The sequence below is a fragment of the Neofelis nebulosa genome, chromosome 7 (assembly GCF_028018385.1).
Source record: "Neofelis nebulosa isolate mNeoNeb1 chromosome 7, mNeoNeb1.pri, whole genome shotgun sequence".
NCBI lineage: Eukaryota > Metazoa > Chordata > Mammalia > Carnivora > Felidae > Neofelis > Neofelis nebulosa.
This window is the reverse complement of record NC_080788.1, coordinates 132,972,435-132,996,778: the sequence shown is the minus strand read 5'-3', so window position 1 is coordinate 132,996,778 and position 24,344 is coordinate 132,972,435. Positions and strand designations below refer to the sequence as shown.

Sequence of the window (24,344 nt, the reverse complement as noted above, 5' to 3'; positions counted from 1 at the left end):
GGGGGGTTGGAGTAGAGAGGATCTCTAAGTCTTCGTGCGTGAAGGAAATTCCAGGACTCCTCTAAGCTACAAGCGGCAAAGTACAAATAAGGAGAAAGGAAGAATTTTTCTGTATAACGGGGTATTGGAAAGGACACAGACATTTCCACTTGTTGCAAACTCCCTTCTCTCGAAAAGTCTCCCGCAGACTGTTTCCTCCTGTTTTCCCTCTCATCAGGAGTGAAAAGGCTGAATGGGGGTGGGGTGGGGGCTGGGGCAGGGTGGTGACATAGCCTGACAAAGATACGGTTGGTATTCAATGAGTAATTCGGCTCAGATTAGCCATTGACAAGTAGCTCTTTTTAGGTATTTAAATCCACTTAAGAAAGAAGCAAAGCTTCAGAGCTGGAGCTGGCTTTTTAAAATTTTTAATTATTTTTATTTTTTTAATGTCTGTTTATTTTTGAGAGAGAGAGTGTGAGAGGGGGAGGGGCAGAGAGAGACAGAGAGAAAATCCCAAGCAGGCTCCATGCTGTCAGCACGGAGCCCAATGCGTGGCTTGATCTCACCAAGCATGAGAACTCATGAACCATGAGCTCATGACCTGAGCCAAAGTCAGACACTCAACCTATTGAGTCATCCAGATGCCCAAGGAGCTGGTTTTAGTTTTTTTTTTTTAAAGCTGTTTTTAGTGAGTACCTGAATGCAGAATTACAGAGAGGCCTATCTTGTACATGTTTAGCGCTTTTCAGTTTACATAACGCTTCTTACAGGTTATCTCATTTGTTTTAGAAACAACCTTATTTTTGTTGCTATTGGAACCTGAGGTTTGTTGAAGAGGAAATGAGTTATTTAGAGGCCCAAGGCTGCAGACAGGCAGAGCTGGGGGCCAACCCAGTCCTTTCGATCCTTAAAGTCCAGGCCAAGGCCAATTTCCCTCAAGCCTTCCTCCCTTCCAGGGTCTTTGTCCATCCCACACGCTTTCATTGACTCTTACCCGTAAGTGTATTCAGAAGTTTCTCTGAGAGATTTAGAGGAAAAAGGCTCTCAGTCTATCAGTGAGTTGGTAGTCACTGGCTGTTTTCTGCAGGCCATAAACTGGCTGGCACTCTATCCCAAGAGTTCAGCTGAAGACCCTTGGATTTCACTTCTGCTGTCCTGGCTAAAAAAAAATTCAGTCTCTTATGGCCATCAAGGTCACTTGAGCGCTATCTTTGCTAACGTGTTTCCAGACACACATTTGTATAGCTTAGACTTGCTGGAAAGAAAGCCATCTATTTTTGATTTAGCATCCAACTTTCAGGAGATCAGCGTTCCAAATGGGATTAATAAATGCGCCCAAATCACCGCAATTATCCTAGAAAGTAAAAAGAAAAAATGTTCCAAAGATCGTCTGGGCCAAGATTTGGTTCGGGGTTCTTTTCCAGCAGTGTCTGAGGGAGCTTCACCGTTCTTTTGCCCATCCCAGTGTTCGCTGAGTGGCATTAAGACAAGACAGGTTGATTTTGCTACTTCACCCTGTTTCCAAAAACATCTGTGCTTTGGCTCTGTCTTAGTCTCCTCAGGCTGTCATGACAAAGCACCATAGACTGGGTGGCTCACACAATGGAAATTTGTTTTCTCACAGTTGTGGAGACTGGAAGTGCAAGATCAAGGTGCCAGCAGGATCGATGTCTGATGAGAGCTCTTCCTTCGGGTTGCAGGTGGCCACCTTCTCACTGTGCCCTCACAAGGTAGAGAGACAGCACTCTGGTGGCTTCTCCTTCTAACGAGGACAACAGTGCTATTGAATTAGAGCCCCACTCCCATAACCTCATTTAACCTTAATTACCCCTTTAGGGCCCTATCTCCAATACAGTCATGTTGGTAGTTAAGGTTTCCACACATGAATTTTGCAGGGGACACAGTTCAGTCCATAACAGGCTGTATATTAGCATCATAAGTCAGATGCATTAAAAAAATACAAGGTGCAGCTTGCCCCAAATTGGGAGACTTCAACCACACCTGCGATATGGTGTGAAGGATATCTCCTATGGCACAGAACTGGGGGCCCACTGTTGGCAAGAAAAAGGTTATAGAGATAGTGGATTATTTTATTTTTATTTTTATTTTATTTTATTTTATTTTATTTTATTTTATTTTATTTTATTTTATTGTGACTTTTAGTCCATAGAGAATTGGAAGAGTTTAATGAAACAGAATGAAGCCATTTTACTGAGAGCCAATTAGGAGGTTTCAGTTTGGACAGCTTTCTTGGCTGAAGCATAAAGGTGAATTAAAGGGAGAAGCTTCTGCTGTACTCAGATTCTGTTCTAAACGGCACTTAGACGATGAAGCAGACAGAGACAGAGTCAGGGGCTCCGCTCCGCATGGCGTGGTTTTGGAATCTCCCTAAATGTCAGTTACACCCACCCGGCAGATTTTTTTATTTTTTAATTTTTGGGACAGAGAGAGACAGAGCATGAAGGGGGAGGGGCAGAGAGAGAGGGAGACACAGAATCGGAAACAGGCTCCAGGCTCCGAGCCATCAGCCCAGAGCCTGACGCGGGGCTCGAACTCACGGACCGCGAGATCGTGACCTGGCTGAAGTCGGACGCTCAACCGACTGCGCCACCCAGGCGCCCCGGGGGGAATTGCGTTCTCTTCCTCCTCCATTCCCAGAGCCGGGGAGGCTGGACGGATGGACAAAAGAGGTGGTGTGGCAGGGTAGGTAGGTAAGATTTCAGGGGATTCCATTTTCTATACTACCAACTTTGGTTCCTTGACTCCCGCCCCCCCCCCCCCCCCCGCCCCAGAGGGAACTTTGAAGGAGACTAGAATCGTAGTGAAACATAGGATTTGGAGAGTTAACTGCTGCAATACGTAAACCACATCATCATAGGTAACTTTACCTCCCTCATTCCCATCTCCCTTCCTTCTGCCTTCCTTCCTTTACCCCTCCTCACCCCTCACCTGCCCTCCCACAGAGTTCTGACCTCAGTCGCTATCTCTTATGCAGAGGATCCCATTTTTTTTTTATTCATCCACCCAATGTAGGGGTGTTTGTAGTGTTTTCAATTTAAAAAGAGATGCCCACAGAGACAGTGCAGATTTACCCAAGTGATAGGAATCTGGAAGTCATGGTGACCTTTGCAGAATGGCCCCCAATGCTATTTGTATTTCTAAAAACAATTTTAATACCAGGAGAGTGAGTTTCTTCTGTGTAAGAATGCCTGTAGATCCCCCGAATATCAAATATTTTCTCAGGATAAAGACAACTAGTGTAACTTACCAAATTTAGTGTAATAGGAGCCTGGCAGTCTGAATAGAGATGCTTGGTATCAGGTGTGATATTTGACAATTGAACATTTAGTCACCTTTATCAGATGAGATAAGGAAGCAGGGTCCAAATGTTTAAGAAAAAATGATGGGAGAAAAAGCTTAGAAATGAAAAGATTCTATCCATTAACTTATTTTTCTTCTTTTTGCCTGCAAATTTGGAGGAATCTGTTGTTATCCGTTTTAACCATGAACCAACCTGGGTCAACTCCTAGATTCTACTGGTTGAGAATATTGCTTTGGGCCAAAGGCATTCATTTCTTTCGATGGAATTTGAGGCCATATGGGAAGTAGTTATGGTATATCTGGTTCAGCATATACGTCTTTGAAACCTGGTGGAACTAAATGTATGTTCTATTTATTTAACTTAGCTTCTGGACTAGATGCTACCCTCTCTACAGGATTGGAGCTTAAGGTGGAAGGATCTGGGTTCTAGCACTGGCTCTGCCACTCTTACGGGAAAGGAGACGGTTGAGATGTTGATGGCTTGATGTCCTTAGTTCACCTGGGTCCCAGTTTGAGCTGTATCACTTACTAGTGGCGGATTTTGGCAAGTACCTTCATTTGTCTGTGACTTAGCCTCACATGTAAGGTGGAGATGATGACACCCTGTACTTCTCTGATTTATTATGTGGGTTAAATAAAGTGATATATGCCAACTCTCAAAAGCATCCTGGAGCATTGCGAAGGCTCCGTGTACCTGCATTATGTTGTTATCACGGTTGACATGGTCCCTGTTCTGAGAAGTCAGGCAACGCTACAGCTCCAGCCACTTGAGAAGCATCTATTTCATTATACAGGTCATCTGGGAGCATGGCCTACTGCACAGCCCCCCTCCCTGGGACTCTCTTAGACTGTCAGTATTCTTATCCCAGGTTTCAAAAACCTGGGTTGTTCTGGTCAAACCAGAGAAAAGATGAGAGAAAAAAATATAGTTTGGAATCATAATACTTGAGTCTGAGTTCTTGTTCCACCAATTGCATTAGTTAGAATGATAAATTGGACAAATCATTTAACCTTTTTGAGCCTAAGTTTTCTCTTGGGTAAAATAAAGATCACAGTCAGCACCTGCTTCACAGTTGGTGAAATGATTAAATGAGATAACAAGTGTGAACAAGCTTTATAAAATGTCAAGTTGTAGACCAGCATTTCCCAAATTGTGTTCCATAAGACACAAGTTAATCTTGTCAGATACTGTGAGGAAAAAAAAAAAAAGGGTTTCATGGTTGGTCTACAGAACGATGTGTGTTCATTCATGCCTTCCTGAGGAGTGGGTATTGCTGTGGGACAAAAACTCTAACATTTGGTGGCTTAAACCAATGACAAATATTTATTATCTAATAGTTTCTGTGGATCAGGAATTTGGGAACAGCTTAGCTGGGTGGTCCGGCTCAGGAGCCACTACGTGGTTGTGGTCGGATGTCAGCTGGGGCTGCTGTCATCCGATGGCTTGACTGGGGCTGGGGGATCTGCTTCTGAGATGATGTGTTCATGTGACTTGCAACTGCTGCTCACTGTTGGGGGGGAAACCTCATTTCCTGCCAATGTGGCCCTCTCCACAGGCTGTTTGAATGTCCTCCCGACATGGTGGGTGGCTTCCCCCAGATCAAGCCATCCGAGAGAGAACAAGGTGGAATTGACGATGCCTTTTATGAATCAACCTCAGAAATCACATATTGTTACTATAGCCACAGTCTTTTCGTTAGATGTGAATTACTAAGTTTAGTTCATACTTGGGATGATTAAGCTCACTTTGGAAGCAAGGAGTATCAAAGGATTTGAGGCTATATTTTAAAATTACTGTAAGCATTTTCCCCTCTTATTTATTGAATGTATACTAAGTTCCAGGCGCTCTGCTAAGTGCTTTATAGTCATTATCTCATATAATCCTCTTTATAGTCCAAAGAAAGAGATGGAATTATTTTCCTTGCTTTCTGAATGAGGAGACTAAGTCCGACACAGCTCAAGTGACTTGCACAAAGTTACCTTGTAGTTCCGTCGCTTAAACTGGGCCTGTCTGTTCATGCTGGAGCTCTCACCTCTACCCCTACACCCCCTCTGATAATCCTGTAGTACAGAAACCTGGTTGATTTTATTTAACTCTGCATTTCCCACTTACCCACAGAACAGTGATTCACTGAACTCCATTTACCCTTCCTATTTATTACCTGCTACTCAAAATGGTATTTTAGAAAGACAGTATGACGTTGATTTATGTAAGGAATGAATATAGGGTCTCATAATAGATCCCAGGATACCTAGCAGTCCAAGCAAATTATTCAATTACAAAAAGCATCCGTGGAGGCTGTCTCGGGTGGGCACGATGCTACGCATAAATCTGTAGGACATTCACCAGAGAATAACCAACACGATAAACCCAATTTCTTTTGAATCCAGAGGTGAAGTGTGGCAACTCTTGGGCCCACTTCTTGTTCAGATTGCCCTTCTTTGACAGCCCCCTTCCTTTACAGATTCAGTGACTGAACATCTAGCCTCCTTGGACAAAGCCAGAAGAACAGGGCATCCTTCAGGCTGAGCAGCAGAAATGTCAGGGAATGGGCGTCTGGTGTGTTTCTGCAGCAGACCTTGCGTCTGTATGGTGTGACCGAAACCCAAGTCAGAATGTAGCCAAGATGGCCGGGATGGTGTGCCGGGGGGTGGGGGACCCACCCAGCACGTGGGAAAAGCCATTGAGGGAGGCCTGTTAGCCCTCTCTGTCATCTTTTAAGTAGGCTTTTTTCTTTTTTAACTACCTTGTTGCTTTTTCTGCACATTCTTGTAGAGAAAACGATTTCCAGGAAAAAGGATGCCTTTGATGCCTTAGAGGTTCTCATGTTTCCAAACACTGCATGCCTGGCTTATCATTCTTGAAGCAATTTTACATTCTGAGGAAAGTTTTGGAGCTTCTGTGTCCTGGGCGGAGGAAGATGAATACAGTTTCTTTTGAGTGCCTCCACAGGCTTTGTTGACTATGTCACTTCCCGCACAAAATGGCAAAGAGGCCCTAGGCCCGCGAGAGTGGGTTTGAAGGAGGCTGCCTGAGGCCCCCCTCCCCCTCATCACATTCTGGAGCCACCTCTCGTGGCGTCTGTAACCATAGTAACCACGGGCTGAAAATTTCTCAGGGTACTCCTATGCCAGTGTACTCGCCTTCTGGTTCTGTGACTTCCCCCTCTGTTCCTTCATCCAGGAGCTACCCCCAACCCTCCGCTTCCACTTACCCCTGCTAAGAGACGGACTTTCAGAGTGATTTTTTTTTTTTTTAATTTTTTTTTTTTTTTTTTTTTAATTTTTGGGACAGAGAGAGACAGAGCATGAAGGGGGAGGGGCAGAGAGAGAGGGAGACGCAGAATCGGAAACAGGCTCCAGGCTCCGAGCCATCAGCCCAGAGCCTGACGCGGGGCTCGAACTCACGGACCGTGAGATCGTGACCTGGCTGAAGTCGGACGCTTAACCGACTGCGCCACCCAGGCGCCCCTCAGAGTGATTTTAACTTGTGACTAATTCTCCTACTTCCCGAGGCCCCTTTCTTCCTGCACCAACAACTGGTTCATTAGGAGCCACACTGAGCCACGTGCACATCCTTTCCTCAGCGCTTCCACTTTTCCTACGAGAAACGGTCGTAAGTCATGTAGTGTACGTACCGTGGACGTGACCGCAGCTGTGCACGAGGCTGGTGGTTCATGGCGCTGTTTCCAGTAACGCCCCTGCAGCTAAGTCTGCTTTAGATCTCAGGAGTATTTGGGCGTGTTATAAAAGCATAGAGAAAGCCAGTGAGGCACAGTAAGGTGAGCGCTGGTCTCAGGAGACCCGGATTGTGGCTCTGGCTGGAGACAGAGGTAGGCATGGTGGGGTGCTGGCCATGTTCTGCAGGATATGGTAGGTCATACGAAAGAGTTTCGCTGCTTCTCTGAGAATACAGGGAAGGCACTGAATGGTCTGAAGGAGGAAGATGACACGAGCAGATTTTGTATTTTTACAAATATTTGATTTGTAATAAATCACGTATGAGTGATTTTTAAACCACTCATAAATTGAATGGTTGATTCAGCAAATGTTTATGGAGGACGCTTACTATGTGCCAGGCAGGGTGCCGGGTGCCTGACTCACCTGGGGGACTTCGCGTTTCCTCTTACGAATCATAGGAGTTTTGTTTTGTTTTGTTTTGTTTTTAAATCTAGGCAGGAGAAAAGCTTCTCTTGGCATCTTTGATTTAGGATAGCCAACGCCAAACAGCTGGTTACAAATGGGAGGTGTATCTTAAAACAATGGCCACTGCGTTTTCAATGTTTGTTAAATAATCTTTTCCCTGGCTTTGCTACATGGCCTTTGATTCTGTCATCATTTACATATCTGGAGTCAAGGAATCAGTAAAACCAACAACTACTGAGGGCCTGTGTTTTGCATTTCAGACAGCTTTCAGAAGGAGTTGGCTATCAGTCCAGCATAATGGGCCTGAGAAAAATTGTCAGCATCCCCTCCATACCCACTGTCACTTTGTTTCTGGAGTGTTGAAAGGCATTGTGACATTAGGGTATTTCTCCTTTGACTATAATGGGAACCCCTGAGTCTCTGTGGCCTCAGCTCAGAAGGCTTCCCAAAAGCCTGAATTAATGAGACGCTGTGATGTGCTGGTCCCTTTCTCTGGCAGGGTGAGAACACAGCTTCTATAGGAGCATGAATGCCTGTTCTCAGGCAATAATGTCTGCATTCAGACTGAGTTCTAAAGGCAGGCAGAGCTGACAGCCACAGGGGGGAGGGGCAGGTGGAAGCAGGATTTGAGGAGCCCTATAAGTCCTTGTCTGTTGCTGACCCACATCAGTCCTTCCCGTGACCATCAGATCACCTCAAATCTAGCAGTTACTTTACTCGTCAACAGCCTGTCATTCATCTATGTGGTTATCCATGAACATTTATTGAGTGCGTGCCCAGAGAAGTGGGGGCTAGGTACCAGACACGAAAGATGAAAAAGACCTGAGGCTTTATGCCCAGAAAGTCCCAGTCTAGCTGCTGAGCCAGGCGCATAATCAAGTATCATAATATACCACGATAAACGCGCTGATAGCGATATGGATTAAAATCTCATCTCCAGAACACATCTCGTTAAAATGCAAATATATTTCTTTGGGATAACATACAAACTCTCAATTACCCATTGGTGCAGCCAAGCTAATCAAATTCCTAAAGGAGAACTGGGCCAAGAGAGAATGGGACGCAGAACCCAAACATATTGATGGGTTGGTGTAAAGTGGGGAAGGGAAAAGTCAGGAGCAGGGAAGACGGGCCGTGGGGAGGAGCCACACAGGGAGCACGTGGAGGACCTTGGACACCAGGCGCTGTGTGATGGGGGCCAGCGGGTAAAGGTGCCCAGAGGGCGGGAAAAGGACACTGAAGACAGATTTTCCCTTGTGGGAATGATGTCCAGTTCACATGAAAGTCACCTCAGGAATTGGAAGGGACTGTTCAGACATTCAGGAACGCCCTGGAGTCTAGGGAGTTCAAGTGACCTGCCTTTGACCAGACAGCAAAGAGGGACAAAGTGCCTCTTTGCATCCTTATCTGCTAACCTCTGTCATTCCACATTGCCTCTTAAGGTAATGCCAACAGGTGCTGGGGCCTCCTTCGAAACCCATTCCCTTCTTTTTGGGAGGAATTAATGGAGAGCTGTAGCTCCGTAGAGCCTAGAGCATATTAGTTCGGAGATTCCAAACTAAATTCTATAATAGTGTGGCTGTGGGTGTATATTCAGCCTCTTGGGGAAGGGCATCCACTCCTTTATTCAGTGAATATCTACTGCATGTTTTCTTGGTGCCCAGCACCGTTCCGGGCTTGGGGGTGCAGGGACGGGGAAGCAACACAAAGTCCCTGCCCTCCTGAAACTTACCACCAGGCCAGACCTCTCAGCCTCTCTTGTAGACTCAGGTCAACTTCCTCTGCATTGTAGAAATCTTTTTCAGATCCACATTTGACAAGTATAGGAGTTTAAGCAAGTTTTTAAAGATTATTTATTTATTTTGAAAGAGAGAGAGAGAGAGAGAGAGAGAGAGAGAAGGGGCAGAGAGAGAATCCCAAACAAGTTCTGAGCTGTCAGCATAGAGCCCGACACAGGGCTCTACCTCATGAACCATGAGATCACGACCTGAGCCGTAACCAGGAGTCAGACGCTTAACCGACTGAGCCTCCCGGGCGCCCCAGTTTAAGCAGTTTTATAATAAGGATGAAGATAAGGCCATTCTAATGTTACCTTGCTTTGTGAAAAAAAAATGTTTAGTTTGATAATTTTGTAGGGAATGAGTGTCGATCCTGCTGGAGGCAGCAATATTCTGTTAGAGAATTCAGTGATTTCGTCGAGGGCCTGGGAACTGCCTAGTTTGCACTGAACTTTTTTTAAGAATCTGTGTTCATCGGGACTGTGTGGCTTGTGCACGTATCACTGGGAAGTGGGGAGAGTGTGACTCTCCCCCAGGGTGACGACATGTAAATTATCTCCGAGGAACCGCGAGGCCAACATGTTAGGTACTTAAATTCTCTCTCTCTCTCTCTCATTCTCTCTCTCTGGCAGATGGGAACTTCTTGCTACACGTGATTTCCAAAGTGTCTAAATTTACATATCTTCTGAATAGGGGGAAATTGGGGCTTGGGTTGGTTATGAGCCTGGCAATCTCTTCACTACATCTGGGATGCTGGGGCAGACTGAGGCCAACAGAGGGTCAAGGATGCCAGCCTGGGTCACGAAGGCTTAAGGAGACAGCAGCTGGTTGGACAGGCTGGGTGTCCACTCTGAATCCCGGTGGGGGGGAGTGGGGCCCGCAGGAATCCTACCTGGGGTTTGAGGCAGGGTCGCAGCGAGGCCATACTTGTAGTCCCGGGATTCTCGGCTGAGTGGCTGGGAGGGACCTGGAGGAGCCAACCTGCCAGCAGTTACCAGAAGCTTCTGTTCTGTTTTAAACCAGTTCTAGCGACTGAAGGAACCCTGCCTGGTGGTGCTGATGAGGGGAACGGGGGCCATGCTGATGCTGGCGATGAGGTGGATGTGATGAGGAGCTGTGCAAGAGCCCACATTTGTCCCCCAGCTCTGCCACCCCCCTCAGCCATTGTTCTGAGGTGCTGACCTACCTCTCTGTACCTACGCTTCCCCACCTGAGATCCAGAAATGATGATAGTGCCCATCCCTTAGGGCCTGTGGGACTTAAATGAGACAGTGGGCACAAAGGACGAACACAGTGCCAGGCACACAGGAGACTCGTACACGATGATGACAAGGGTACTGGGCCTGCACGCTTCCCGAGGGTTTGCTCTGCGTCCGGGCGCGGTACTCAGTGCTTAAGGCACACGCTGTAATTTATTCTTCACAGCAGCCTGAGTCACTTTGCTTGTTTTTCCAGTTCATGTCCTCATGTTGGGTCTAATGACCTGGGGACTCATGGCTTCCGAAGAATCTGCACATAGTGAGGGCTCCAGATCTTTTTGTTTTGTTCTGTTTTGTAGATAATAGCTTTATGGAGACATCATGTACATAACAACATTTACCCATCTAAAATGTACAATTCAGTGTTTGGTTTTTTTTTAAAAAACGATATTCACAGGGCTGCGCCACCATTACCACCATCCGATTTTGGAAGATTTCCTGACTCCCAAGGGAAGCCCTGGACCCATTAGCAGGCACCTCCAATTACCCCCCATTCTCTCCCCATCCTAAGCAACTACAGTCTACTTTCTGTCTCCATGGATATGTGTATTTTGGACATGACATATAAATGGAATCGTATAACATGTGGCTTTTTGTGACTGGCTTCTTTCACTTAGCACAATGTTTCCAAGGTTCACTCATTTTCCAGCATCTGTATCTACTTCTGATTGAAGACACGGGCAATCATCTGAGACAGGTAGGGTCAGCTCCATTTTGGAGGCGAGGACACCAAAGCTGCGAATGTGTGTGTAACTGCTCATGACCACCCCACTTGAAAGTGCTTGAGTTGGGGCTTGCTTCCAGGTCTGTGCTGGCTCCAAGGCCATTTGCTGGCCTCTGATGGGGCCTCTGTATCATGCTGAGTGTCAGGTCCAGGTAGAGGGCGTGTCCCGCTAGGTGCGGGTTACCTGGGCCTCAGGCATGGCCCCTCTTCCTTGCTGTGGTCGGAGGAGTCTCTGCTCACAGGACTCTGATGGTCTCCATCTACCTCCTGGAGGAGGGTCTGGTTTCATGGGTGCACACTCACGGGTGGCTCCTGTGACTTGCATTGGCCAGTCTAGTTCTTTTATCCATTTCTCAAGGGTTATGGCATGAACTGTGAAAGCGGTAGAGGTCAAAATGAAGCCAGAAATATACTTTCTGTGTTCAAAGCCCAGAAGTCCACTCACCCGATGTAATGGAGGAACCCTTGTCTTTCTTGCCTCGTCTGTAACAGTAGATTGTAATTGACCACTACAAAGTGTGAGCTGGCCACACTTTTCCCCCTCCCGGCCGCAGGAGTTTTCCTGAGACATAGACATATGTCTATGCACTCAGTTTGGAGTGCACATTCCTCAGCTGCTGTGACAGCGTTGGGGCCAGTGGGCATAGGTGTTCATGGAAGGGAAGACCGAGCAGCAGCTGGCTCTTGGGCAGGGATGTGCGTCTTCAGCGTATGTTCCTTGGGGACCTACCTAGTCAGTGATGGTGAGTCAGCACATCCTATGAAGGGCTAGATTCCCCTTATTTTCCAAAAACAGCTTCTGTCCTGCTATTCTCTCACATGCTATTCTCAAATGGGAAGGGGCCCATTTGATCCCTGAAAATGCAACTCAGCTTTCCATCTTGCTTCTGCCAAAGAAGGAAAATGACCTTACACACTATCTCCAGGTTCCTCTGGAAACATCATTAAACCTTATTTTGACTTAAAAGTAGTAGTGGGAATTGGTCTATGAATTACGCTGAAAGTACATGAAGACCCCAGGACTTAGGTGATGGTTATGAGCTTGTTTTGTAGATTTCTCACGGAAGTGGCCCGTGCCGGGTCTCGGTTTACGTGAGACTTTCAGCGTCCGCCCTCTCTGAGGTAGCAGGCATGCCAGGGCCCATCCGTATCCCTTTACTCTTACCCCTTCGGGGCAAACTGGCTGACTTCCAACTGCCATTTCTTGCATCTTCTGCCATTTTCCTGACATTGCTGACTTTGAAGGCTCCACGGAAGGCAGAAAGTGCAGGGAAATTAGCACACCCCAAGAGCACCCCTCAACCAATGACTGATGGTGGGTGGTGTATGAATACCCCAGTTCCCCCAGCCTTGGGTCGGATAACTCAGGAATATGTTTTGAGTCTTAGTTTCTTAGTTTCTCTTAACGGGAAGAATTCCATTCTTCCACAGTGAAAGCGAGCTTGATATTGCACCTTTTGCTGGTTTCCTTGGCTGCTTTCCAGTCCCTCTCTCTCTTCGCCACCCCCCCACCAGTGCTTTCTTCACCTCCCAAACAACTACTGGTGCTCAAGTCCTTATCTCAGGATCAGCTTCTGGGGGAAACCACATGAAGACATATGGTAAATCTTCACCTTTCCCTTGCTTCTCTGCCTCATTCCCCACCCAGCTAGCTTTACGAGGATAGGGCACAGTGCCCCAAGATGTTCCCCAGGCAGGCTAGTGGCTCTTAGGGGATACTATCCGCAGCTAATCAGCAGCTTTCTCTGCAACACATCTTCAGCACAAATCCTGGTGCTGATGAGTAATCTGTAAGGCATGAAAAGAGAGGTTAAGGCTTGATGAGACTCATCTCAGCCTCATCAAACCATTCTGTCTCCATAATTCTCCTTCTCAGAAGATGGCAAAATGGAGTACAGTTGATTCTCATTATCTGCAGAGGTCATGTTCTGTAAAGTCTCTGCGGGTACCGAGTTAGTGAATACCGGACCACTGCTTCTAGAGTTAGGTTCTTGCGAGTCGCTGGTCACCACCTTTTCATCAACCGATCGATACATAACCTTGTTTTACGTGTGCTTCTGTTTCAAGACATTTTATTTGACGTGTATTGTCGACTCATTAACACTGAACCCACGGCAACAGCACCGTAGCTCATGCCTGCTGGAGGCTTACCTGGCACATAGTTTCTCCATAACGCAAGCACAGCCTTGCACTTAGGAACACTAGAAAGCACTTCAGCACTGTGCTTGAGTGCTATTTTAAACGGTGAAATGACCAGCAGAAAGCCAAAATATGTGAAAAACATGGCACTAAACAGACCACGAAAAGGACACTTGCTTACAATACCAGAGCCACAACAAGAAGGCAGAGCGGAGCGTTGGCTTTGTCCGACCTCGGCTGGGAGCATGTGCATCAGACGACGAAAGCGTTTCGCTGCTCTGCACGTGTCCACAAGTGACCGCAAAAGTTCCGTGAGTGTCGTTTTTGGGTTACAAATACATTTTAGCAAGTAGGAGAAACGGCAGATGTGGAATCGGCGAATAAGGGCCGACTGCCTTTTTCACCCCAGCACATGAGGACTTTCTTTCACTACACGTGTGCCAGGCTCCGTGATGGATTCTGGGATGTTAATTAGATGTTCCCTGCCCTTGAGGAGTTTCCATTCGGGTGGTACAGGGGAGTTAAAACTGTGACGCCGGATGAATTAAAAACTCCAAAAGAGAAACAGTTCGGTGGGCATGTGAAGGAAGAAATTCAGAGTAACCCAGGACAGAATCCTCAGTGCGGGGAGAGTTTTAGAGAGGTCTTGAGAGACATTTTGAGCGTTTCCTACATCACTGAGAAAAAAGGAAGTAATTGGTCAGAACTACCTCATGTCCCCCCCGCCCCCAACTCTGCCAGACTACCTGTATCTGGACCCACTGCCCTGCCTTTATTCTTCAGTGGATGAAGTGCGTCCACTCCTGTCCAAGGCCAACCCTCCATGTATGCTGGGGACCCCACCACTGGTGGTGCTCTGTTGGTCTCCTCCCTTCTCTCGAACCATCACCCTCTCCCCCTCTACTTGAATATTCCCACGAGTGTGTGAGTGTGCTTCAGAATCTCCCAGCATCCCCTTGGCCCACATCCCCTGCGGCCACCAGCTAATTCCTTTACGCCCTTCACAGCATAATGGTGGGGAAGAGTTGTCTGGAGTCAGGGTCTCCACCTTCCCACCCCACCTCCTTTCTCAGCCACCACCGCTTCACAAGGGCTGCTCTGACTGAGGTCACCAGTGGCCGTTGCATTCCCTTTCTGTTCTTGTGTCTTAAGTATCAATTAGGATGCTTTAGCTGCATGTGGCACAGTGTCCCATTCAAAGAAGCCACAGGGGTGGCTTAGGCAGTTAAGTGTCTGGCTCTTGATTTCGGCTCAAGTCATGATCCCAGGGTTGTGGGATTGAGCCCCCTGTCGGACTCTGTGCTGGGTGTGGAGCCTGCTTAAGAGTCTCTCTCTCCCTTTACCGCTTACTCTCTCTCTGTCTCTAAAGCAAAAACAAAAAGCAAAACAAAACAAAGAAGCTTAAACACTAAGGACGTTTATGGTTAAGAGAGTTATCTTCTCACTGAACGGGGGTTGCCAAGGTGGCTCAGCTGTTTTGTAATGCCATCGAGGACCCAGGTGTGTCCAGCTTTCTGCCCTGCCTTCCTTCCTCACGTTGGCAAATGCTCCCCACATGGTGGTAAGAGGGCTGCAGACGCTCCAGCAGGTCTTATGTCATCCAAACGCAGGGAGGAAAGTGAAGTAAGCTTCTCCTTATATTTCTCTTTTCATCATGGAGGACTCCCCCCACCCAGGAGCCGCACAGCATACTTCTCCTTGCAACAACCCCTAAACCAATCATCATCAAAGGGCAACAGTGTTATCATTATTGGCTCGGACCAATTAAGAATTATCTCCTGAGTCTGCCACTGGGGCCCACCTTTAAACATGCTGCCTTTTAACCAACATATGGGTGAAATTGGGAGTGTTAGCAAGGAGGGGAGAGGGGCCAACGTGAAAGCACTGGGAAGGACCTGCTGCATCTTCCTTGACACCGTGAGGCCTTTTTAATAGCTGAACACTTTCTCCTCCTTGAAGTATGTCTGTCTGTCACTTGCTTTGTGACATTATTTCCTCGGGGTTCTCCTTCAGTTTTCATGGCCGCTCCTCACTCTCCGGTTGGCCGTTTCCCTGGTGTTCTCCTTCCAATGGCAGAATGCCCACGCCCTTGGACTTGAGGTCTTTCTGATCTCTGTGGTTCTCCCTGGGTGAGGTCAGCAGCCCTTTGTACCTCCCAGGTGTATATCTCTAGATTTGCACATCTACCTGCGCCCTTGACGTTCCTACCCACCCGTCTAATGGCCCTCTCCAGCTCCAGACCCTGAAGCGGGACTGTGGACTCCCATCCCAAACCTGCTCCTCCCTGAGATTTCCTTTTCTCCACAAACAGCACCACCGTGGATACTGTTGCTCAAACAAAAAAATCTAGTCGTGATGCATGGATGAGTCCTTTCTTTCCAGCCCCTTGATGCTTCAATCCCTTCATCAATAAGTCATGCCAACTGTGACCTCTAAAACATGCCCAGGATATGCTCCTGCCACTCTGGTTTAACACATCCTCCTAGCTGACACAGCCTTTTTACTGCTTTCCTTCCTGTTCTCCATAATCCATTCCCCACAGGGCAGCCAAAGTGATCTTTAAATGCATATATCACATCCTGTCATACCCAGAGCTTACAATTTTCGAATAGTGCCCCTTTGCCCTTGGCATTAACTCTCAGCTCCTGATGCTGGCTCCCAAAGCCCCCTGTGAGGGCTGTTTTTCCTCCTCTCCAAACCTCATCTAGCGTCTAGCCCTCTCTAGGTGTTTTTCTCTTCCCTGATAAACCAGCCCCTCCTTATCCTAGGCCCTCTGTGGGACCCGTTTTCCCCTCCTGAAATTCTCTCCCACTGGATTTTCATGTGACTCGTTCCTCCTCACCTCTGACACCTCAGCCCAAACATCACCTCCTCAGAGATGCTTCTCTGTACACCCACTCGTGCAGATCACCCTCTGTCAGCACACTTGTCATTGTCACTCACTGAAAATGTTCTTTCCTATTTATTAATTTAGTAGGCTGAAACGAAATTAGTAAAGCAAAAACACGAAGATGACCTCTCCATGAAGTCAAGGGAGAAGAGAGTTCAAAAAAAAAATTTTTTTTTTAATGTTTATTTATTTTTGAGCACGAGAGAGACAGAGGGCAAGCGGGGGTGGGGGTGGGGTGGACAGAGAGAGAAGGAGACACAGAATCCGAAGCAGCCTCCAGGCTCTGAGCTGTCAGCACAGAGCCTGATGCGGACCCTGAACTCACACACCGTGAGATCATGACCTGAGCCGATGTCAGATGCTTAGCCGACTGAGGTGTCCCAAGGATAGGAGAGAGTTTTAAGAAGGGGACCTTACCTGGCAAGGTTAAATGCTCTGCAAAGACTCAAGAAGATCATGATCATGATATGATAAGGACAGTGACAACTCATGTTTATTGTTGCTATTCATTAACCCTGAGCTGGGAGGGTGGCAGGCATTTTGCATACATTATCTTATTTCACCCTGACACTTTATCTGTTGTCAGGGAATGCCACGATTCCCATTTTACAGAGGAGAACCCTGAGGCTTAGGGAGCTCAGGTGCAGTGCCTGGTACCCGGTAGCTTTCAATTAACGTTTCCCATGGGAGTGAATGAATTTTTTACCAAGGTCCTGGAGCTTGTGAATGGTACAGTTGAGTGTCTAACCTGGGTCTGAGTAAAACCCAAGTCCACGTTCATAACAACTGGACTATATACTTCCTTAGATGATGATCGAAATACTGAATTATCTCTTAACAGATTGAGAAAGAGAAGTATAATCTAGGATAGGTGATTTCTTATTTATTTCAAAACCATGATATAAGTAAAATTAATTTTGAGACCAAAATCCTTCTGAATTTTGGATTCCATCAAATCTTTTGAAAGGATAGATGAGTTCCGTAAAAGCGTTAGGGGTGAACCCAGATTGAGTGATTTCTTTATTGGTTGGTATACTCCGAGGATGAATTCTAATGATAAATCCAGGTCCATTTGTGCAGGAACATTGTTAAAACTTGGTCTTTGGGATGAGTGCAGTGAGAATCCCATATGGATGCTGCTGCAGGTGAGCTGTCCTGAACGATGTTCACGTTGGACACCCTGGTAGAGCACCCGGTGTCAGACGTTTCCTGGATGTGTTGGTTTTGACTTGTCCCATTATGAGACGCGTGTTCTGTACTTGTGTGCTCAGCACTCTTGTGGGCTGATGGAGACTTCACACGACATCAAGGACATAGTCTTTGCCCTTGCTGAGTTCTTGCTGAGTTCACATTCTGATCAGGGTGATGAAACGCACAGGTGGATGAAAGCAAGGTTGCAGGGAAAGCCTGTTAACGGAGGAGGTGAAGAATGTGCAGTACGGGATGGATTGGAATAAGAAATAGAAGGAGCGCACGGATTTGAGCTTCCATTAGTAGGGGGAGGAATGTGCGCGGACCGGGAAGAGGAATGGGGAGGGAGAATGGTCTAAGCACAGGCAAGACGGTGCACATTTGCAAGCTTTGCCCGAGGGGCAGAAAGGGTGGAGTCCCCCTGCCCAGGAACCAGAGGAAGGCTTCGGAAGAGGATTAGAGAAGTAAGAGCGGTCAGTGGAGGAAGGGAGATGCGGCTGGTTGTGGGGAGCTACTTAGGGTTTTCCAGACCTGATGTGACACGAAGGGATGTTTGGAAGGGACGGATCTTTCAGTGGAGTGTCGGGCATTTGGGAGCAAACCAGCTCAGACCGGAAATGCTAGTTTGGGCAAGGTTTCCTCTGCCACCTTTGCTTTAGAATTTTTGTGGCCGTATTGAAATATCACCTGTGACACTAGTTACTTAATTTGCATTTTTTTCATTAAGTTGATTCCGCTGTTAAAAACTTAAATAGGGGCACCTGGGTGGCTCAGTCAGTTGCGCCCCTGACTCTTGATTTTTGACTCAGGTCATGGTCCCAGGGTGGGGGGGGGACGAAGCCCTGTGTCGGGCTCCTCCCTGAGTGTGGAGCCTGCCCGGGATGATCTCCCCCTCTCTCTGTCTCTCAAGTAACAAAACAATAAAAACAAAAACTTAAATAAATTTAGTTTTGCCGTGAGCAATATCTCCCACTGTTTGGTTGATATTTTTTCTTTAGATTGCCGCCTTGTATTCAAAACTTAAATGAGTTTAGCCTTACCCTAAAGCAATGGTACCTATGAAGTCGTAGGTATTCTGCACTACTTTGATTTTCCCGGGTGCTCATGAAGATGAACCCATGGCCATTAAAAAATGCCTCATCTGTGTGTCACCTAATGCCGTCTTATGTACCACCAGTGGTTCCTGTACTACACTCTTGGGAACACTCAGAGCACTGTTAGAGCTCTCTGGTTGTGACATGATGAATTGAGCACATGGGTTCAGCTGCATTTATTAGATACTTACTATGTGCAGACCACTGTGCCGGAGGAGATGGAAATAGGAATTCTATGCGATCTTTGCTCTTAATGGATTCGGAGCAAGGCAGTGAGGGAATGGCACACCAATAAGAAGGTGAGGTGTAGGCTTGATGAGGCCAATCCCAACTGTCAAAGTAGCTTCCATTATGCCATCTGACATCAGCTCTGTCCTGGGCAGCTGAGTGACTTCCATCTACGGAACCAGGGCTGGTAAGCTCTCCCGAGGTCCAGTTTACTTCAGCAGGTACCTGTCACATACTGCACGATGCCTGTGCGGATACGATGGAGAGTACAGTGTTTCAGTGAGCGATAAGCCAGAGAATGAAGGACGAAGGGGTGGTGGCGGGTGCAGAATGGGGTGAGGACCTCAAGAGCGATGCAGTGAGTGTATGCTCAGGGCTTAGGAGAGGATGAGTTCATAGCCAGCTCTGGTGGGGTTGGGGGGGGGGAGGTGTGGCTCTGGAAGATCTGGCATTTGACATGGATTTTGAAGGATGACGTAAAAGGCAGGGACGGAGAGGGTGCGACAGAGGCAAAGGCATCGCAAGGCACCAAAGAGGGAAACTGAGGCACTTGTTTGGAAGAAGAGCGAGTCTCCAGTTGTTCTGTGGGATATGTGGGGAGATGAAGGTGGAAAAGAAGGCCGGGGTCTTGTGGACACCCTGGACTCTGGGTTGAGCACGGATTTATTTCCGGAGTCAATGAAGAGACCTTGAAGGCTATGATGTGTGATGTGTTGCACTTTATGAAACCGCTAATGGATATGAATCCACATCCAGTAGATGCAAGCTGGGGACTCTCAGGAAGAAACTGTAGTAACCTGGGTGATGAATAATGAGATCCCGAATGGTCACGTGACAGAGGTCTGGGCTGGAGGGACCAATGAGGGAGTGAAGAAGAAAGATCTAAACAGAGAGGTCAGTGGAGAGGTCTGGGGATCGACCAGCCACCAGCACAGCGGGGTCAGTCCTTTCTCTCGAATTACAGGTGGGGAGAGTGGTGTCATCCACGAGGTATGGAATACTGGGGAACATTGTGTGTGGGGGGAACAAGATAAAGTTTGCAGTTCTAGTATATGTGGGTGAGGGGGGAGGAGGCATGTTATAGGTAATTTTTTTGCTGGGACAGAACAGAAGCAGTCCATGCTCTGTCAATTCCTTCTATTTTGTCTTTAAGCATACACCAAGATAAATGGCTGTATAATTTCCGTGTATAATTCCGTGTATAATTTCCAGATTTGCATGCTCGAGAGGCATTTAGGTTGCGCTGAAAATGGACATTATTGCTCTTGACTTGTACAAGGGTACCATGTCCTGGGAAATTGGACTACCATATTTTGTGAAAAGTCATTCGAGTCACTTGTTTTTACCCACAGTCCTTTCCCCTGCAACATCCCTGTATTGAGGGATGCTTACGTAACGGGATTCTTCCATTCCAGCTCCTTGTTTCCCGCCTGAAATGGACGTGACATCCAGCAGCTGTGGATGCAATTCTGCTTCTACACAGAGAGAAGTCTAATGTGAAATGATTTAAGCAAACAGCAGATGAAGGCTTAAAAAGAGCAGGGTCTGAAATTTGACTTTCCACTGCAGAGCAAAGAGAAGGGTGGACCTCTGATGCTGGTGGCACCTGTCACCTGGAAATTTTCCGGGAGCACCATCTAAATTTATGAATCTCCAAAATCCGTTTGTTTTCATTTAGTCTCTGCTTGAATAGTTCTTGTTTATTTATTTTATGGAATGCCTGACTCTGTAGTATCTGAGGTGAAATGCACCACTTTAAATTGCAATGAATAGGCCAGAGCAGCTCTTGGGAGCTGCTCTGGGCAGGAAGTGGAGGTGAATTCTTCTAATGAGAACTTCTTTTGGGACTGTGACTCACTCGCCTGGGTCCCCGTCACCATGCAGGGATTGGTTGCGTTCCAGCAAATCTGGAGCCAATTTAGTGGTACAAAAGAAAGGAGAAGGGTCTGTTAAATGGATCTGCATTCCCAGTTCTCAAAGACGCCAGCACTGTCTCCTAGCTAATAGGAACCCAAAGCGTGCCCTGCGGATGCTGCCAGATGTTTCTGAAGAGGCACCTTAGATTTTATAGTCCCAGAAACCGCACACTTAAAAATAGCATCGGACTGGCTATTAGGTAGACACTAAGCTTTTGGAAATCTATCACTGTTATCTGGCCTTCCATGTTGCTGAAGAGGCAGCAAACTTACAAAATGGTCAGAGCGACCTTTATTATTTTTTTTTAATGAATGTAAGTGGAAGCTTTGTGAAGTGATGCATTTAACTTGTAGCTTGATTTCCCTCTTGCATCAAATTTTCTTTTTAAATGATGGAACCCCGTTATAATGTGCCTGTTAGGAAATGCATTCACTCATGTATATATATTTATTCATTTAACAAATTTTTTTTTTTTTTTTTTTTTTTTTTTTTTACCATCTGCCAGGCTCTGTGCAGGACTCTTGCAAATAAGGATCAGAACTGTGTTTTGCTCTTAACCGTTTCTCCAAGGCAAATGTTCTCTTGTACCGCATTAATTCGAAGATGCATTATTTTCCTTACATTCCCGAAATCACAAGGTGTCTTACTACCAATGATTTGCAGTCAGTTAGCTGGCAATGTTAATTTTTTAGATATATGTAAAATAATGATGCATTTTGTAGGTGATGTATTATATTTTGTAGGCGATGTGTGCACAACGTTATTGTTGGTACCATGCTTTGACAATATCATGGCCCCATTTGGAGTTCAGTACTAATGTTAAGCCTCTAATTTTAGGCACGGAGGTTGGTCCAGGGATGCCAGAACGCAGATGCCCAGATGTCCAGATTAGGAGAAAAGTCAGAAGATGGACGGAGGGCCAGTGGTTCAAGCCACGTAGGCGGTAATAGCACGGTGGACAGAAATCCTCCAGTGCCTCACGTCTCTGTATCTTCTCTCCCTCTCTGGTCTGCTACATAAATTCAGGCAGTGTGACTCTGACAGACATCAGGACAGAGTGGGAGGAATGAGAAATGAATGGCAGGGTTGCAGCATGGGAGACGGGAGAGTGACGTCAGTGTGTGTACCTGGTGATAAAGTGAACAACGAAGTTAGCATGATAGCAGCATCTATTTATTGAGTGTCCTACCATTGCCCATTTCAAAAACGCCATTTTTCAGCTTTATTGATTTATTCATAACTGTTTAACCAACTGAGCCACCCAGGCGCCCCTATATAACTGACCAATAAAATGGTAACATATTTAAATTGTAAAATATTTAAGGTGTGCAACGTGGTGACATGACATCGTATACGCTGTGGAAAGATTTCCACTGCTGAGTTGTGACATCCGTCACCTCACATATTTACACCCCCCTCCCCCCCCCTCCCCCCCGGGTGAGAACACTTAAGTTCTACTTTGTTAGTAAGTTTCAGTTGTGCAATACAGTAGAATCAACTGCCGTCACCATGTTATATGTTAGAGCCTCAGACTTTATTTATCTTACAACCTTTTGCTAGCCTCTCCCTATTTCCTTCTGCCTCTGCTCTGACAACCACCATTCTACTCTGTTTTGAGTTTGATTTTTTTTTTTTTTTTTAAGATCCCACATATAAGTGGTACTACGCAGTATTTCTCCTTCTCTGTCTGGCTTATTTCACTTAGCACAGTGCTTTCCAGTTTCATCCATGTTGTTGTAAATGGCAGAATATCCTTCTTTCTTTCTTTTTTTTTTTTTTTATTTTTAAGAGGGAGGGCATGGGGGAGGGGCAGAGAGAGAAGGAGACAAAGGGTCTGAAGCTGGCTCTGTGCTAAGAGCAGAGAGCCCGATGCAGGGCTCAATCTCATGAACCATGAGATCTTGACCTGAGCTGAAGTCAGACGCTTAACCGACTGAGCCACCCAGGTGCCCCAGAATATCCTTCTTTTTAAAGGCTGAATAGTATTTCATTGTATGTGTCTATATATCCATGTATCTGTATCTATATCTATAAATCACATTTTCTTTATCCGTTTACCCACGGAGGGGCATTCAGATTGTTTTCCTCCCATGGCTATTGTGAATAATGCTGCAGTGAACATGAGAGTGCAGATAATCTGTTCAAAATAGTGGTTTCATTTCCTTCGGAGATAATACCCAGAGGTGGGTGGGATTGCTGGATCGTATCGTAGTTCTATCTTTACTTTCTTGGGGAATGTCCAAACTATTTTCCAAGGTGACTGCACCAATTTACATTCCCACCAGCAGTACACAAGGGCTCCCTTTTCTCTACATCCTCAACAGCATTTGTAATCTGCTGTCTTTTTGATAACATTCTAACAGCGTAAGGTGATATCTTGTGGTTTTGAGTCAAAGATGCTACTTAAAAAAAATCCTGCAAGATAAGTATTCATTGAGCATCATTATTGCCCTTGTTTTTTGTGTGAACCCGGGGCTCAGAGAGGGTAAGTAACTTGCCCAGTGTCATATAGTTAATAAGTGATAGGAGCAGGATTCAGGTTTGGTCCATGGGTCATCAAAGTCCACTCCATTTTCAACATCCTGCAGGGCATCCCAAAGCCTCAGAACATGCAGGGAATTTGTGTCCAATCGGGAGAGGTCACAGAAGCCAACCAGGGTCAGAGCAGTACATGGAAAATTACATAGCATCAGAATCCAAAATTAGGGCCAGTAAGCAGAATTCCACCAATGTCTTAAGTAATGTCCTCATGTGCTGTAACCAAGGTGCATGGACTGGATGGACAAAGTTGGGAAGCGGCAGAGGCTCCCAGACCCAGGGAAGTATCTGGCAGCTTGGTGACTTATGTGCTGAGGTTCAAGAATTTATTACTTTACTCTAATCAGACCCCCACAGAACAGAAGTGCTGTTGTAGCTAAGATTCTAGAAATCAGGAATGGGTGTTTTAATAAAGCCCATGATCCCAAGAACAGCTTGCTGTAGGGGTGAGCTCACAGTCTATAGTTGGGAGTTGATGAATAATTTTAATTATGTTGCTAATATCTGTGGGGATGTTCTGCCTTCAATGGATTCCGTTTAGATTTTGATCTTGTGGATATCTCAAGGAAATTTAAAATGTTTGGTTTATTATTTAGAATCACTGTGTTATTTTTCTTAGAGCTATTGGATAGACAAGAGGAATTTTGTATATTATAAGGAAGAGTCCTAGCTTTCAAACACCAAAGGTGGCTATTCAAATCTAGGAACTAGGAAGAGGTCTAAGTTGATCACCTAATAAGCCTTTCTGATTTGTTCTTGTGAGGGTAATAGAACAAAGTAGATTTTTATTAATTTAGAGGAAATACCCTTAAATGGTGAGAACAATCGTCTTTCTAATGAGGCATGTAACACAATCACTATCACCCTTGTCATCACTATCTCTGTCATCGGTAATCATTTATTAAGTTTCTAACTACTCTCTGCCTTGTGTGAGGTGTCCTGCAAAGAGGCTTGGTCCCTATCTTTTCGAGTTTCCAATGTAAGAGCAAACAGATGAAGAAACACATATGAGAAATCCATTGAAGAGAATTAGAGTATTCTGAGTTAGAATAGTAATGAAAAGCGCAGTGAGGAATTGTAACCTGTATCAGGGTATTAACGGTGACTGTATTTAAATTCTTTCTAAAGGCAGAAAGC

General features: G+C 46.1%; 1 protein-coding gene across 2 annotated transcripts in view; it reads left to right on the top strand.

Annotated features, from left to right (window-relative positions):
* The window catches only part of KCNK10 (potassium two pore domain channel subfamily K member 10), a 133,368-nt gene that overhangs the window by 9,016 nt on the left and 100,008 nt on the right, over positions 1-24,344 (top strand). The gene's annotated exons all lie outside the window — the stretch shown is intronic.